This window comes from Musca vetustissima, unplaced genomic scaffold (assembly GCF_032173495.1).
Source record: "Musca vetustissima isolate MV318-11 ecotype Yass unplaced genomic scaffold, APGP_CSIRO_Mvet_v1 utg744, whole genome shotgun sequence".
Taxonomy (NCBI): domain Eukaryota; kingdom Metazoa; phylum Arthropoda; class Insecta; order Diptera; family Muscidae; genus Musca; species Musca vetustissima.
Window position 1 is genome coordinate 47,561 of NW_026888268.1, and position 16,541 is coordinate 64,101.

At 32.8% G+C, this 16,541-nt stretch overlaps 1 protein-coding gene across 1 annotated transcript in view; it reads left to right on the plus strand.

Annotated features, from left to right (window-relative positions):
• Window positions 1-291: 291 nt before the first annotated feature.
• LOC133336064 (enhancer of split m7 protein) overlaps window positions 292-16,541 on the plus strand; it is a 378,459-nt gene continuing 362,209 nt past the window's right edge. The window contains exon 1 of the mRNA XM_061544360.1: window positions 292-298. The gene's annotated coding sequence lies outside the window, so the exon portion shown is untranslated. The remainder of the gene's footprint in view (window positions 299-16,541) is intronic.

The window sequence follows — 16,541 nt, forward strand, 5'->3', positions numbered from 1 at the left end:
GGAACAAAAAATTGTGTGTCTAACCGCAAAGGCTAAGGACGATGTGGTTGAATGCAGGTAATATAAATAAAGCCATCATTATTGTACAACTTATTTTTGTGAACATTTATTTACTATTTTCTTTTCTTTTCAGAGTGACATGGTCGCACAAACAAACAAAAAGACTAATTTGTTTTTTGGTTTTTCTGTTTAGAACCAAAAAATCGGAGCGAGCAACAACATATGCAACACACTGGTTTGGTACAGAGGAAAAATACACTCGAAGAAAAATTTTAGATGAAATTGAAAAGAAAAACTACTTAAATTGAAAACAGAATAAGAAAAAAATGTAACAAATTATAAAAAGGAATAAAAAATTAACATAAAATTGTTTAAAACAATATAATCTATTATGAATATAATTTATATTTCAATTACTGGAAAAATTAGGCTTGGTATATGCGACGAGAAACTTGCAACTTTGTTTATCATACCTCTTTATTAAGGAAATTTCACAATACATAGAATGAAAAATGAAAATCTATGTTAACATTTTTTTACCACAATTCTTACTTCATTTCCAACTAAATATCGTACTCGAAATATGAACAATCAGCTTCATCTTCAGCTGATCTAAATGTAGAATAATTTTTTCTTTAGAAATATAAATGTCTGTCCAATATATGACAACGAAAAACTTCCCACTGGAATAATTTAAATGTGCCTTCTTTTAGTTAAATTCATAAAATTATCTAACACATTTTTCGAGTGTAAAAGAACTGCGGATATGCACGTACGTACGTTCATGTGTGATTACGTAGTTGTCATATATAAACAAACACCAAGGTAAAATCCAAAAACAACAATTATATGAATTAAAACTGAACACGCATGCGCAATTTGTAGCACACCGATAGTTATCAGTAAAAATCCCTACCACATATATACAAACACAACACATATGTTCGTTGTTTGTGTGTGTGTGTGTTTGGTTGCAACAACAAATAGTCTAAGGAGAAAATAAAATAAAAAACCAAATTGGTTGTTTTGGCTGCAGTACTTAAATGCCGAGCAATTCCAATCATTGGCTTGCTTATCTTTTGAAAACAAAAATAAGCGATAAGATAACACCGATATACTAACACCTTTACAGATACCGAACACACTCACTCACCCACAAGCAGAAATGCACACACACACACACATACTAAAGTGGAGACCCACTTGCTTACTGCCTTTGCGGATCTCCCTCTTATCCTCGATTGTTGGTGTTACAAAATTCTACTTGGCAAAGGTGTACTTCTAGCCCGGTGTGGTATTCTACCATACGTTTGAGTGTGTGAGTGCGTTGTTATTGGTACTGGACAAATAAGTCATAATTCACACACATATGCCGATTCCAATTCCGGGGCTTTGAGTATGGTGTTGTTGTTGTTGCTGGTTCTGTTTCTTTTCCCGCTTTTTCCAATTGTTCAGGTTAACCGCAGATCTGAGGTACCCACTTCTGTGTTTTTTTTTTATTTATTGTTGTTATAATTTGTCGAATATATATATGGAGGAACCTCTCTGCTCACCCATACAGTGGTAAAAAACATATATGAAACTGAATATGAAATTGTAACTGTAGAACATCCAGTTAGGGCATGGTGTCGGCGGTGTCGCTATCAGTGTTAGTACCCATCACAAACCACAATTAACATCGTCACCGCTCAGTGGTTAATGAGATCCTCTTCGGTTCCGTGGTTTTTTGACATACCCAAAGAAAAAAAGAAACCAAATTCGTATAGGTGTCAAAAACAGAATAGCCTAATGTGTCGCGTTTTAGGAGAAAATTTGAAATTTATAAACTAAAAAGATTATTTATGAGAAAAAAATATATATTTTATTTTATGTGAATATAAAGAAAAATCTACAAAAAATACTCTTTGTGAAAAATCTGTAACAGTAGTGCAACCTGTCGTCCCAGTGAACATTTTATGCATATACATAAATCTATGGTTTGCAACAGCAGCAGTATTTTAAGTTCACCCGCAATGCAACTTAAGGTAAATTTTCAAGAAAATGGAAACAAAAAATGATTTGAAAAATATTAAAAACAACAACAACAATAAAAAATAAACAAAATGCGAAAAGTGAATTATCTTTTAGAGATTACATATCTTGCAAGAAGAAAATGATAAAAAAATAGTATTGGTTGATAAACAAAAACAAGAAAATGAAAACAATACAAAACTTTTACTTTCAAAAATACAAAAAACATTGTAAAAGAAATAAAATAAATCATTTTTTTTTTGGAAAATTAAAAAAATAATTAAAATTTATACAGTTTTTCGAAACATGGTCGTATAGCCGTCGCAAAAATACCATTCGATTTCAGCGAATTTGACTTCTAATATTTTAATATATAATTAAACCTAAAAAATGCGAAAAAAAGGATTTACGAATTAAAAGACTGTTTAAAAACAAATGCCGTTATCATTTTGAATAAAAATTGAAATTTTTTTCTATACTTTTTATTAAATAATCCCGCAACTAAATATTTTTTGGAACACTAACAAATCAGTTGGGTATTCATATTTTATATTCTGGATGCTAACGAGGGAGGGCCCATATTTACCAAAGAAAACCCACATCTTAATTTTAATAGGTTGAATACATATATAGGGGAGTTTTGAACATAATGACTTCGTCCATTAAAACAGTTAACATTTATAAAAAAAAATTCAAATGATATATAGTCTAGCCAGTTTTAGTCTCATTCTCCAATCCTATGTATAGAACCAACAAGCAACCCCATGTCATATAAACATAGGAAATATAAGTTACGAATTAAAAATAATAATTAGGTAAGTTTTTGGATCTCAGATTCGAACTCCAACAACGTTTGACGAGTCTGATACATGAACTGCAATATCAGATATGCGACATAAGTAATTATAAAAAAAAAAATCTAAAAATAATTAAAACAGAAATTAAATTAATGGACAATATTTAAGGATTGTATTGGCGCCTGTTTTAATTTGTGGATTTGTTTATACGTTGCCTCAACTTATATATTGTAACCACTTTTGTAACGTTTTTTGATACCAATGAATAGCGGGAAATGTTTAAGTCTCCTTCATATAGTCTGGTCAATGTCAAGGTACGTTTGCAGTTATATTGTGGCCAGTCGTATTCTCGTTACGACTGGCATCTGGCAAATGGCCCAATTCCGGCTAGCCGTTTGCTTTTTCATGGACCTTTATGACCGAGGGTGTAAGTAAGAACAACTTTTACAGAACACCTATCTTTGGAAGTTCTTCTTACCTGGCGGTGAAAACTAAAGACCAACCATCCCAGTGAAGGCTGCCACATATGCCAAGAACCTTCTATATGAGTAGTTTTTTTCATAGTCAATAAAGAATATTTCTTTATTGTTTATGTTTATGTTTAAACAAAATACATCCACTGGAAATTATCTACAAAGAGGACTTTTTTCTTATAACTTTTTCTTTATTGTGGTTATATGAATAGTTTTTTTTTTCAAAGTCAATTTAAACTGAATTAAAACTGAATTTATTAAAACAAAAATTTTTAAATTTTCAAATTGAGGGCTAACGTTTTTACAAATGCTTGTTAAGGTTTGTAACTTTGCACATATATAATTGAAGATTTAAAAGAGAAGAAAAATAATTTACAAACAATTTTTGTTATTGTTTTGTTGTTGTAACCAAATTAAAAAAGTTTATTTTTGAAATGCATGAAAAAGACCTTTAATATACCGAAATACAATTTTCCCCGTTCCGGAAAAGTTACCTATTTTGAAAATTTTCTGCAAATAATTTTTCACCATTAACCTGAAATGTCACTTACAGTCACTTCGATTAGAAACTGCGGCTAAACTATCAAAAATGGGAGGAAATCTTGCAAAATGTCTGCGAATATATTTTTAACTCTCAAAATTACAACTACTTTTGTTGGAAAATTTGGCTAAGAATTTTAGCATAACGGATTATGTTTTGCCACTTTTATATAGGAACTATGTCAAGAAATGGACCTACATTGGAATTTTTTGGTGAAGAAGTTTTTACCTACCAAGAACCCGGAATACCAAATTACCACAACTTCAAGTAGAAAAGGCGCCTAGGAACATTAAAACCAAATTACATCCACTTCGGATGGAAAATATATGGGACTGTACCAAAACGTGAACCAACATATCACATGTTGAATATTTTGAAGTACTATGGAATGTTGATGGACATTAAAATACATGATAATGATGACATCCTTAATAAGGGTCGAACTGAATGTTAAATTTTGTTTAGATCTGACAACTCCTTCATATAGAAACAGGTGTTCAAAAAAGACGTATCCGCAATTTTTTTACAATAAACATAAATTAAAACTCGCCGATTGTAGTTAAAGCTAAAGTTCTTTATGTTTAGAAATATTCATATTCTTTCATTTTGATTAAAGTATGGTACATTTTTTTTATTTTTTCGGCTTTAGGTTAAATAAAATTCAAAAATATATTATGTCACAGGTTAATAATAACAACAAAAAACATTAAAAGGTGTTTGGAAAGAGGAAAGCAATATAATACTCCTTCCCGAGTTATCGCCAGCAAGTCAAACATTATCCTTATCTTTATTTTCTGCACTAGATATATGGATTCGGGTGCTCATAAGTTGTACTGAATAATGCAACCAATACAGTACAAAATCAACATTAATGAAACTTGGAGATGCCTCATCAAATGTTTTCTTTATGAATTCAAAATCTTAAATACTCCAAAAATTAAAAAAAGTACCAAAACAATAGTTTTTCTGATAATTTCCTAATTCCCATGTAATAACAGTTTCCTTATATCTTTAACTAAACGTTTCGTATTTTTTCGGACATTTCTTATTTTTTTATTAAAACCCTGTCAAAATATTTTGTAATTTTTTTCCCAGTAAACTAACAAAACCTGATGGTTAGTACCATTCGTCACTTCTGTATGATGGCCATTATGTCCGTCCGTCCATCCAACTATCCACCCATCCGTCTGTCCGACAGCTCTTATCAGCTATCAAAATAATTAAATTATCACTTCTATTTCGTTAAGATACTCCCGACTCTTCGTAACAACATAAGTTTGTTTTTCCCACATGCATGGCACTCCGGGTAATTTCAGTCGAAAAAAATATCAACTGAAAAAAATAGTAATTTAATTACAGTCTTAAATGAGTTAATAAGACTTTAGCACGTAATAAAACTCATAAATTATAAAACCCAAAAAAAAAAAACTAAATGACAAACAGACAAAATGAAGTCGAAAGACACAACACACCAAAATCCTCCAGAAAAACTTACTTTGCTGCAATTGGCCAATAAGAAGAAAACTCTTTGAATAAACGAACGAAAAAGAAAAAAACAAAGGCATGGCAGGGGAAATTTAAAAAAAAATTTACAATAAAAAAACAACACAGACAATAAGAAGGGGTTTTATGGGTTTTCAAGAAATAAAAAAAAAACAAAAAAACACCCACCAAAAATAAAAAAAGATGGTTAGGCCATAACACAGAAATGTTGGTGATGGTGGCGGCGGCTCCAGCAATTAGACAAAAGAACCAAAAACAAATGAAAGAAAAAAACGAACGAACTAAATCGATAAGAAATTAATAAGGTCTTAAACCCACATAGGTGTGTTATGGCCATAGCCGCCATTCAATATTGAATGGGAATATAAAAAACAACAACAACAGATTCACCTTTAGTCTTTAAACAAAAAATTGTAGCAACAACAAATTTAGAATCATGAATTTTTGTAAGCATTGAAATGAAAGTGTCATTTAAGTGCCGCCGCTGAAATGTTGATTGCGGAAAGAAAATAAAAGAAATGATAGGCGCGTGTCTAATGCCCCTATCTTCTAAACCATGTCAACTGTTAACAGCAGCAGCAGATATTATCTGTGAGATGAAATACTCATTGACCATAAGTGTAATGGGAAAGCATTTAAGACAATTTCGTTGGCATTAATGAATATGAAACTGCAGGAAAATTATTCTGAGGGAAAACGATCTAAATTCACAATACTGTTAATTTCTGATTTTAAATTGTAAAAAAATAGTTTTATAACAAGCTTATAAAATATTGATTTTTTTAGGATAATTTTATTTAAAAGAAAAAAAAATATGACCAATCCCCCTAAAATTCCGTATAATGGGTGTACCAGTAAATCAAATTAAAGTTAAAAAATTCGTTAAAAAACGTGCCCAAAACCACGAAGAATGACGGTTACCATTATATGAGGCTCGGAAACATGGGTCAATGTTAATAACTTTTGGTAGAGACATTTTCTACTCAATAAGTAGAAAATGTTCACAAATTGGTTTAAATACGACGGGGTCAAGCTGCCCTTTGGAATGTATTGTTATATGACTGCTTCCCTAAAAGATGGATCAACATTGATATTGTTTAGTGGGGAGATTTACTGTCATGCCACAACCCAAAAAATTACAAATTACAAAAAAATATCAAAATTATCAAAATACCGAATATTGGGTGCTACCGTTATATGGGGACTACCTCGAAATATATAATTATAAATACCGAATAAACATAGGTAACCCCCATTACCCTAAAAATTTACCAATATTGATCATTTTCTGTAGGAAGATTAGATACCCAATGAAAACCAAATGTAGCAAATTACAGCCAATTCAGTTGAAACGTGTAAAAAAATTCAATGTGGACCGATAATAGGAGTAATAACAAAGCCAGTTCAAAATTTCGAAGCTCTTTTTCAAATATTGTGATCTCTATAGATATTTCAACAGACAGACGGACACACATAAATCGACATAAAATGTAATTCTATTTTTTTTTTTGGGTCTCCGGAGAATATTTCAAGGTGTTGCAAGCGGAATTACATTTGTGATGGTGGTGGGGAAAAGGCGCATGAAACCTTAAAAACACTGAAAATGGGGCGGGATCCTAATATCGGTATTATATCAATAGATATTTAAGAATGTCTGCAAGGAACCCTGAATGCCTAATTCTAGACTCTCCGGATGGAAATTATGACTTTATAAATGCCGAAAATGGTATGGTATAAAAATACTGAAAAATGTCTGCCAATTTTTTTTCACCCTCCAAGAATCTAGAATGCCGAATTACAGCCTCATCGGTCGGAAAACGTTAAATATTGAATATATTGAATATGAGCCGATACCTAAATCTATGGAGGGTATGTCAAAACATGCACTTATATTGAAGGATTTCAGCTTGGAATTTCAAATTACAGACCCCTTCGATTGAGAATGTGGATAAAACCTTAACAATGCCGGATATAGGGGTGGGAATCTTTTATAAAGAGTATACATAAAATTCAGAACCTTCTAGCTGTAGTAGCAACGTATTCGTGAGATCTTCAAGAGTGTTTTATATTTTTACATGAATTTTTAAATTTACATTCTTAAATCAAATTACATAAAATGTTGAAAGTTCTTTTTTTTTGGAACAGTCAATTGAATTTCCATTTCTATAAAAATAAAATCCATAAGAAAAAATGCAATATCATCCTTTCTAAACAACCATTCATTATACACTACACAACTATGTTGTCAGCGTATTATAGCTTTGTACAGCCCCAAAAGTTTGTAACGCCTCGAAATATTGACCTTTAAGTATACCGATCGTCATATCTCGACTAGCTGAGTCGATCTAGACATGTGTGTCCGTCCGTCCGTCTGTACATTATAATTTGTAAACACGATTCAGGCCACAGTTATGGACCAATCTTCGCGAAATTTTGCACGTAGGATGGGTTCTGGCCAATGAAGACCCCTATTGTTTTTGGTAAAGCTCGGTTAATATTTAGGGGATGAAATGGACCAAATACCTAATTTTTGTCGGTTTTTCTGGTCGCTCCAAGGCCCGCAATTATGGCCCGAATATCGCGATCGGCCAATATTTAGCGGGTCAAATAGACCATGACTTTTGTGTGAAAAATTAAAAAAAATGTATTCTATAGCGTGTATATTTAATCCTGAAGGACATATACCCGAGAAGTTGATAGTATATACAAGAGAAGTGGTTGACCTTTAAATTGATACCAATTATATTGTTGTAAGCACTCAGATATTATTTAGTAACACATTACCACACTAGATCGCTTTGAAATTTTCCATAAGTTTCCGCTTATGGTCAAGGATAACGCCTATAATTTTCGGCGAAGATCAGATAATAATTTTTGAATGAAATGGACCGAAAACTTTTTTTTTGTGTTTGTCGAGTTGTAGGCCACAATAATAAGCCGAACGTCACAACATTACTCACTGGACACGTATAGAATAGAGAAATAGATGCTGTTGACCTCTATTCGGGCAAGAGGGTGGAAATATCACGAAATATTGCCCACGCTCGCAATAAACATCCGCAGATAGAGTTCTGTGATAGTTGTGTAGGGTATCGTATGGTCGGCCCCGTCCGTCTAAATTACTCTGCTCACTGGTTTTAAGATACTAAAGAATATCCTTAAAATATCTTTCTCTCACCGTGTCTATGACACTTTCATCTTTTCCCATCTCTTTTCGGTTAAAGGTGATAATATTGTCAAATTGATAAGGTAAATAATTTACGGTGTTAGTTGGTTGATGTGTTTTTTTCCAGTTGGCACATTGCTGGTCGTTTTATGAATGAAATTGTCCGTCCCTCCGGCTAATACCGGACATTTGATGTAGTTATCAACACATTGCTGGTAATGAGCCTAGGCTAATGGATTTAGGGCGATATTATTTTCTAAATATGAACGACCTTTTTTCCAGCTCATCTTCCTGCCTTTGACATGTGTTTTTTCTTTCTTTTTAGTTTTCTGGGTTTTTTGGTAGTGAGTGTGTTTGTGTGACACATTTTTAATTGACCATTGTTGTTGCTGTTTTTTTGTAGGTTCTCCTTTTTGTTGTTGTTACTTTGTTGATCGATGAAAATTCCATTTGCGTGTCAGTTGCCGAGGCAACCAAACAAAAAAGAAAAAGGAATTTTGACGCCACTTTACCGATGCGGATCTTATTTAACTGCTCATAAAGATAATGGATCTTTCAGCTTTTATTTTCTGCTGCTGTTGTTGTTGTTGTTGTCTGTTAAGAGTTTATTGTTTTGTTGTTGTCGTCTTTTTATTTCCAGTTTGTTTTTTGTCTTTGTTATAACTTTTTATCCATCTTTGTTTTAGATGTAGAGGTTTGTGTTGTCTCAGATGTTCAAATTGATTTGCCTTCTTTAATTCGGTTGAGATTTTTTCTGCCTCGTTTTCATTTATTTAAAGTTCGAATTTTATAGCTGATTTATAGTTTTATTGTCCAGCTTTTAGAATTTAACGGTTCAAGTTTTCTTTTGGTTTTAATTTTGTGTGTGTATGAATCATGGATGTGAGGATATTCTTTGGTAATTTACTGAAATTTATTTATGAACTGGAAAATAAGTTGATTATATTTGCTGTAAGTTGATTATATTTTGTGACAAATTGCTGTAGTTAGTAAAAATCCTTATGAGGATATACATTTTTAAGATTCATATTGCAATAAAAAACTCACCTCAAAACAATTTTTAAATGAAACCCACATCCATGCAACCTACAAGCCTTTATTTTAATCGGAACAACACGAAGCTGTTCAAATTGTACACGGGGAAAGGTATGAGAAATATTTACGTGGCCAGTTATTGTTCGGATATGGAAAATTGACTAATATATTTAAAGAAGTCTGTAACATATCTTAGTATTGTCATAATGGCAATAATGTGAGGAAACTGTCATTACAATTTCAATTTTGCCTCTATACCCTCTCTGCAAGGTAGATGTGCCTGACTCTCTGTATATAAAATATAAAATATCTTGAAAAAATCGTGTTTTTTATTGTCCTTTTTCGTCGATATTCTGCAGAGGTTTTTTCTCCCTCCAGGAATTCTGTATGCCAGGGTAAAAAGATTTTAAAATTCTATAATTTTGAAAACAAGGATCGAAAATATCCTCCAAGAAAAGGGAAAGTCGATGCCACTTTAGTAAAAAAAAGCGCTTTACATCTTCAAAATACAGGATAAACATTTTAAAAGTTTTTTAAATTTATACGAAGCGAATTAAGTATCCTATTTGATACATTCAGATACACCATCTGATGTTGATAAAAATCAGTGTAAATTCTGCATGGTCTAAACATGTGAGACATTAATATTTTCACTAACAATATGGCAACTACCGGCTATATCTTCTAAAATTTTCCTAAAGCAAAAAATTAGGAAATTATTATATATTTCTCTTTTTTAATAATCTTTTCAGTGAATTTTGATGGGATATTATTTTTTTAAGTTTCCCAAAAACCATTTTTGATCAATAATATTCTCTCAATTAATTTCCAAAAACTATGCTAATCGATTTTTATCGATAACAAAATATCTAATTATGACTCATTTTCCCCCAGGGGATTTCAATGTCACAGATTACAAAACAATATCGCAAAATATTGAAAATGAAAGTTTTGTTTTTTGTTTTCTGCGGATAAGATACTAAACATGAAACGGTGTCATTTTCATAAACAAATATTCAACTGGGAACATGTTCCATAACCGAGATTGGAGGCATTTGTAGATAAAACCTTAACTCACGTGAGATAAGTAGGAAATATCAAATCAGTAACAAAAAAACAACTGAAGTGATAAAATATCAACGAATTCTGGCACGTTTCGTTTGTTACGCCATACTACAATGTGGAGACGAAGGTGGGTAGGGGTCCAACATTTGGTTCTTCTTAAAGATACCAAGCCAGTCAAATCAACCCACCAGCCAGCCAGTAGTAATTTTTTTATTTACAGATCGATAACCCTAGAGGAGCACCACTGCAAGATAAAGACAGATAATGCTGATAAACAATTTATTTACTCGAACAAAAAACCGAATACAATTTACAAATTCCCCTTGCGGCCAGTGGAATTTGCATTTTTCCTCACTTCCACCAACAAAATAAACTAAACAATTGTCACAAAAGTGTTAACATAACTACCATTTAAACTAACCGGGTATTTTGTTATTTTTTTTCGTTCGTTCTCTAATCTGTTTCGGCTGTTTGTTATCGATCAACAATTTACATTATCGGTTGCACAGTCGTTCGTTATCGTTCGTCTGTTGTCTGTCACTTGCTGCTGCCTTGCAAAAAAATAAATGATAATGAAATTTATGTTTTTGTTTTGCTGGTGCATTACGGTTAGTTGTTGTTCATTTTATTTTTGTTTTTTGAAAGGGAATTTCCATAAAATATTTTTTGCAACAAATCGATTTTCAAATTTTTTTCTGGCCATGCTTCATAACTCAACTGTTTTTCTTAAAATGTCAATGAGGGTTTTTATTTGTTGTACAATTAATCATCGTTGTTTTTGTGAAAATAAAAATAAAAAATAGAAATCGATTTCGTTTTTTTTACAGGAAATGAATCATGTTCCACCATGACATCGTAAATGTTTACAACAATGTGAGGTCATTGTTAAATAGCTGTCAAAATAATATTGACATTTATTTTGAAATTGTTAACAGTGATTTGGAAAATAAAGAAAAAATTGGTGGGGGTGTAAACTAAAAGGGAAATCGTGCAGAAAATGTCTTCAAAATACAACAGAAGCAGATTTAGGGGTGTTCTATTGTCTACAGAAGATTATGTAATTGTCAATTGTTTATAGAAACCTTACAATCCCTAGAACCCTTAAGGACATTTATAAAAGTCACTAACGGGCTTGTAATCAAAAAAATGCCTTAGGTTTCCTATTATTCTATAGATGCTATCTCTTTTCTAGAGAAGACTTTGATGTTTTCTATTTCTTGTGGAAGAGCTTCAGGACTTTTATAGGGTACTACAGGGTATTCGTCTACTAGAATACCTTGAGGTATTTTAGGTCCGATGGTCCTTCAAAATTATTCTTTAAAAAATCTACCCTTGTAGATCTGATGCTCCTTTTAAAATCGATTTTAGCTTTGAAAGTCCTTTCAAACTCCTTTGATAATCCTGCGAAAAAAATCTTTAAAAATCAGAAGTCCTCCAAAAATTGTTCTTAAAAAAATCCACGCTTATAACTCAGATAATTCTTAGAAAAAAATTTGTTTAAAATCCGAAGTCCTTCAAAAAGTTTTCTTTAAAAAATCTACGCTTATAGCTCTGATAGTCCTTAAAAAGTTTTCTTTAAAAAATCTACGCTTATAGCTCTGATAGTCCTTCAAAACGTTTTATAGCTCTGATAGTCCTTCAAAACGTTTTCTTTAACAAATCTACGCTTATAGCTCTGATATTCCTTAAATATTTTGTCTTTAAAAAATCCACGCTTACAACTCTGATAGTCCTTAAAAAAGTTGTCGTTAACAAATCCACCCTTGCAATTCTGATAGTCCTTCAAAAAGTTTTCTTTAAAAAATCTAAGCTTATAGCTCTGATAGTCCTTCAAATAGTTTTCTTTAAAAAATCTTCGCTTATAGCTCTTATAGTCCTTAAAAACGTTTTCTTTAAAAAATCTACGCTTATAGCTCTGATAGTCCTTAAAAAAGTTTTCTCTAAAAAATTTACGCTTATTGCTCTGATAGTCCTTCAAAATTCCACGCTCTGATAGTCCTGCAAAAATATTCTTTAAGAAATGTATGCTTATTGCTCTGATGGTGCTTCAAAATATCATTCTGTAAAGTTCAACGCTTATACCTCTTATAGGCATTCAAAAAATATTGTTCTACGCGTTTAGCTCTGAGAGTCCTTAAAATATATTCTTTAAAAATCCAATATCCCTCGAAAATATTATTTAAAAATTCACATTTAAAGCTCTGTAAGTTCTTAAGAACATATTCTTTAAAAACTCACGCTTATAGCAATTTAGTCCTTCAAAAAATATTCTTTAAAAAAAATCACGTTTATAGCTCGAAAAATATTGTTTAAAAATCCAAAATTTTAGCTCAGCCTTTTAAAATATTCTTTTAAAGATTCGCGCTTTTAGCTCCAAACATATTCTTTAGAAATCCATACCTATAGATCTGATAGTCCTTTAAAAATCCACGTTTATAGCTCTGGCTGAGTTTCAAAACATATTTTTTTAAAAATTCACGCTTTTAGCACAGATTGCGTTTCAAAAAAATAGTATTTAAAAAATCGTGATAATAGCTCTGAAATTTTAAAATTTTAAAACATTCCAAATCCTTCGAAAAATATATTTTTTTAAAGTCAAGGCTTATAAACCTTGAATCCTCGTCTTAAATCGTTAAAAATAGAAAATCATCCGAAAAAGAGTTCTTTAAAATTGCTTATATAATTTGCAGTCCTTTAAATAATTATTCGTCCTTCAAGAAATATATTTTTAAATATCTTAAATGTCTGAAATAATTTAGAGTCTCATATTCTAGATCTGATAGAAGTAATATTAAGGTTTGTCTACCACCAAAAGAACCCGAAAATAACAAAATCATGTCGACAAATAATACATTGTTTGACGAACATTTGGAACTGCAACATTACAATGGAACTACAAATGTCAATATATAAAGAACGAAAAAAGAAATTGTAACACGAAAAGCGCATATAAATCAAAAGAAATGTTGAATAAGAATTTTTTACAAGAAAAAAAAAAAGAAAATCATTTCTTAGTGGGTGGGTGCAATGAAGTTTGAATTTCGGTCTTTAGGTTTTGTTACTGTGTTTGTTTATTTGCTTTGTGGCGAGGCAGGAGGATGAGGAAATCACCAAGAATATGACGTCTTACAACTCTATGTTAATGTTTGCTGACAATTTCCTCTGTTGCTCTAGAATAGCTTTTTTGACATTGTTTAGTTGTTGTTGTTGGCCTTCTTTTATTGACAAATGACGCGTGTTGGGGGACCCAGTTTTTTTTTTGTTTGAATTTGGTTCTCAATTTGTGTGCGTGTATGTGTGTGGTATTTGAGGTTTTGACTGATTTTTTGTTGACAATGTTATGAAGGTTGTTGATTTTTTGAGTAAATTTTGTTGCCTTTTGATGTCATGCGACCTGAATGCTTTGCACTCTATGGAATGTAATCATGATGACATTTTTGAAGGGAACAAATTATATACAATCTGTATCTAAAAATGTCCCTTTGCTCTTGAAAACCTAAAAGACCTTAAGATCTCAAGGACTTCTATGGGCATTATAAGATCAATAGCCATAATATAATAAGCTTATGTATAAGCCATCAAAATTTTCTTATTTTCATAGACTGCTTTTTTAAGTCTTATTTATAATGTACCAGAATATCGTAATATCTTTTACACATTGGAAATATGTTTTTATCTATAGAACGGTATTTGGGTAAAATAAGCCGTTAGTGCCGACTGTAGTCCTCTTCTTTGCTATTTTTCTTTATGTATTTTAACACTTTTACTTTGAAAAAAGCCATCATACAATATTGGCATGTGTTATTTATACAACGAGGAAGAAGAAGACGAAGAGGAAGATACACCTCAGCGGAAATGTGTGGTAGGTGTTGAAAGGTGAAATGTTTAACACGTTGCCGGACAACAACAAAACCTTAAATGCTCGCCTCTTTTTAAGACCGGAACTAGCAAAATATTTTACACACATTTCGGAAAAAAATACAACAACATGGCTTAGCTATGGACAGAACCAACCCAAACTAAACTTTACGACTCAGTCGTCGAAAAATCCGAAACTAAAAATCATTTTCATTTCACAACTCATTGCAGATGGAACCGCAAACGCAACAGCAGCAATTGCAGCAACAACAACAACAGCATCATCAACAACACCAACAACAGCAGCAGCAACAACAACATCATTTACAAGCTTTAGAAAAACAATTGTTAACACAAATTAAAACCGAAACGAATGGCCAGGAGCTTTTAAATCATCCCAGTAATGCAACAACAACAACAACGAAAACTACACAAACACTCGAAAAGCAAAATCAAGTAGATGGTCAACAGCAGCAGCAACAACAACAACAACAGTCACAACAGCAACAAGTCCAGCCTCAACAATTGACCACCAATCCCAATCCCAATCAACAACAACAACAGCAGCAGCAGCAACATCAACCCTCACCACAGCATCAGACCGCACCGCAGCAGCAACAACAACAGAATACCACAACAATTATACACACCCAACAGACACAGCCGATCAATGCGGTCATACAGGCTTCCCAAAATAATCAACAGCAACAACAACAGCCTGGTGGTGGAGGTGGACATCCTGGCCCGGAAACTTTTGTGACCATACAAAGACCAGCCCAAAGACGGATTCTTACCACCAGTGGAGAACTGTAAGTCCTGACAATCTCACCTTCTAATGTATACAATATCCCCTAATCATTCCTTAATTTTACAGAGTCAGTGAACATCGTGACCCTGAACAACCCGAAACTGTACAAGAATATCAACGTTTACATTCGCCCAGTGACTACGTACAAATGGCTCCGCGTACTGATGACCATCATCAACAGCAGCAACATCCAACCAATGCCACCATCTACACTTACACCACAAATGAGAATGGCCAGCCAATTATCTGTGCTGCCGGTTCCCCCACGGGCATTAAACTAGAATCCATTGACAAGGGAGAAGTGAACTCCGATCCAGCTAGCCAACAGCAGCGGCATTTACATCATCAGCAATGTCCCACACCAAATGGCAATTATCCCGAATCCACGTTAGTAGTTCCTGCATCGGCTCTAAGTCACCACAATCCACACAATTTATCAAGTAGTTCCTCACATACCCTACCTCATCCGGCTCATATGGGTTCGACATTACGTTTCGAAGATGATAGTCGTTATGCCGCCAACGCTCTGACGGATAATGGTAGTGGGCCACCACCCCTGTATTATGATCCCCATATTAGTGATGCAGCCGTCGCAGCCCATGGTAATGAGAGCAAGACTTTTACCGATTTGGGTAGTTCACAATATTTGAATTTTGCTCCACCCTCGTCGTCGTATCAATTGTCGCAAAATAATACCGTCTATAGTGTAACAACGGCGCCCAATCAATTGATCTCGAATAAGGATTCTAATTTTAATGTGTTACGTCAGCAGATACAATATCAGCCAATGAATTTATATGATCCAGTCAATTCATCGGTGGCAGAACAGACGCTGTGGTCCACATCGGGTGTGGAATATCCAAATATGGGATTTGTAAGTATTGTCATAGGTTAAAATTACAGCATGTTTATGTATTTAAAAAAAAGGGTTCTTTCTCTTCCAATGCGAGAGAAAATCAAATTTTGATATTAAACTCGAAACGTGACAGTTGATATAGAACTGGAAACTTAATATTTTTTAAATAATAAATTATTCTAAATTCTCATCATAACGAAACCCTTTACCTCTCTTCCCGCCCTCGAATAACATCAAACATAATCTTGCACCCACACACACATGTTACTCCTGCACCAATACTACAACAAATAACAAAATCATACCTCCCAACTGTTGATTCTAATACATAGAATTATCATCAACAGGTGGTTGAAGAATATTCGGGCAATTTACCCACAACATCGTGGCCTCCGACCACTTCCATTAGTGGCTATGATCCAACGTTAC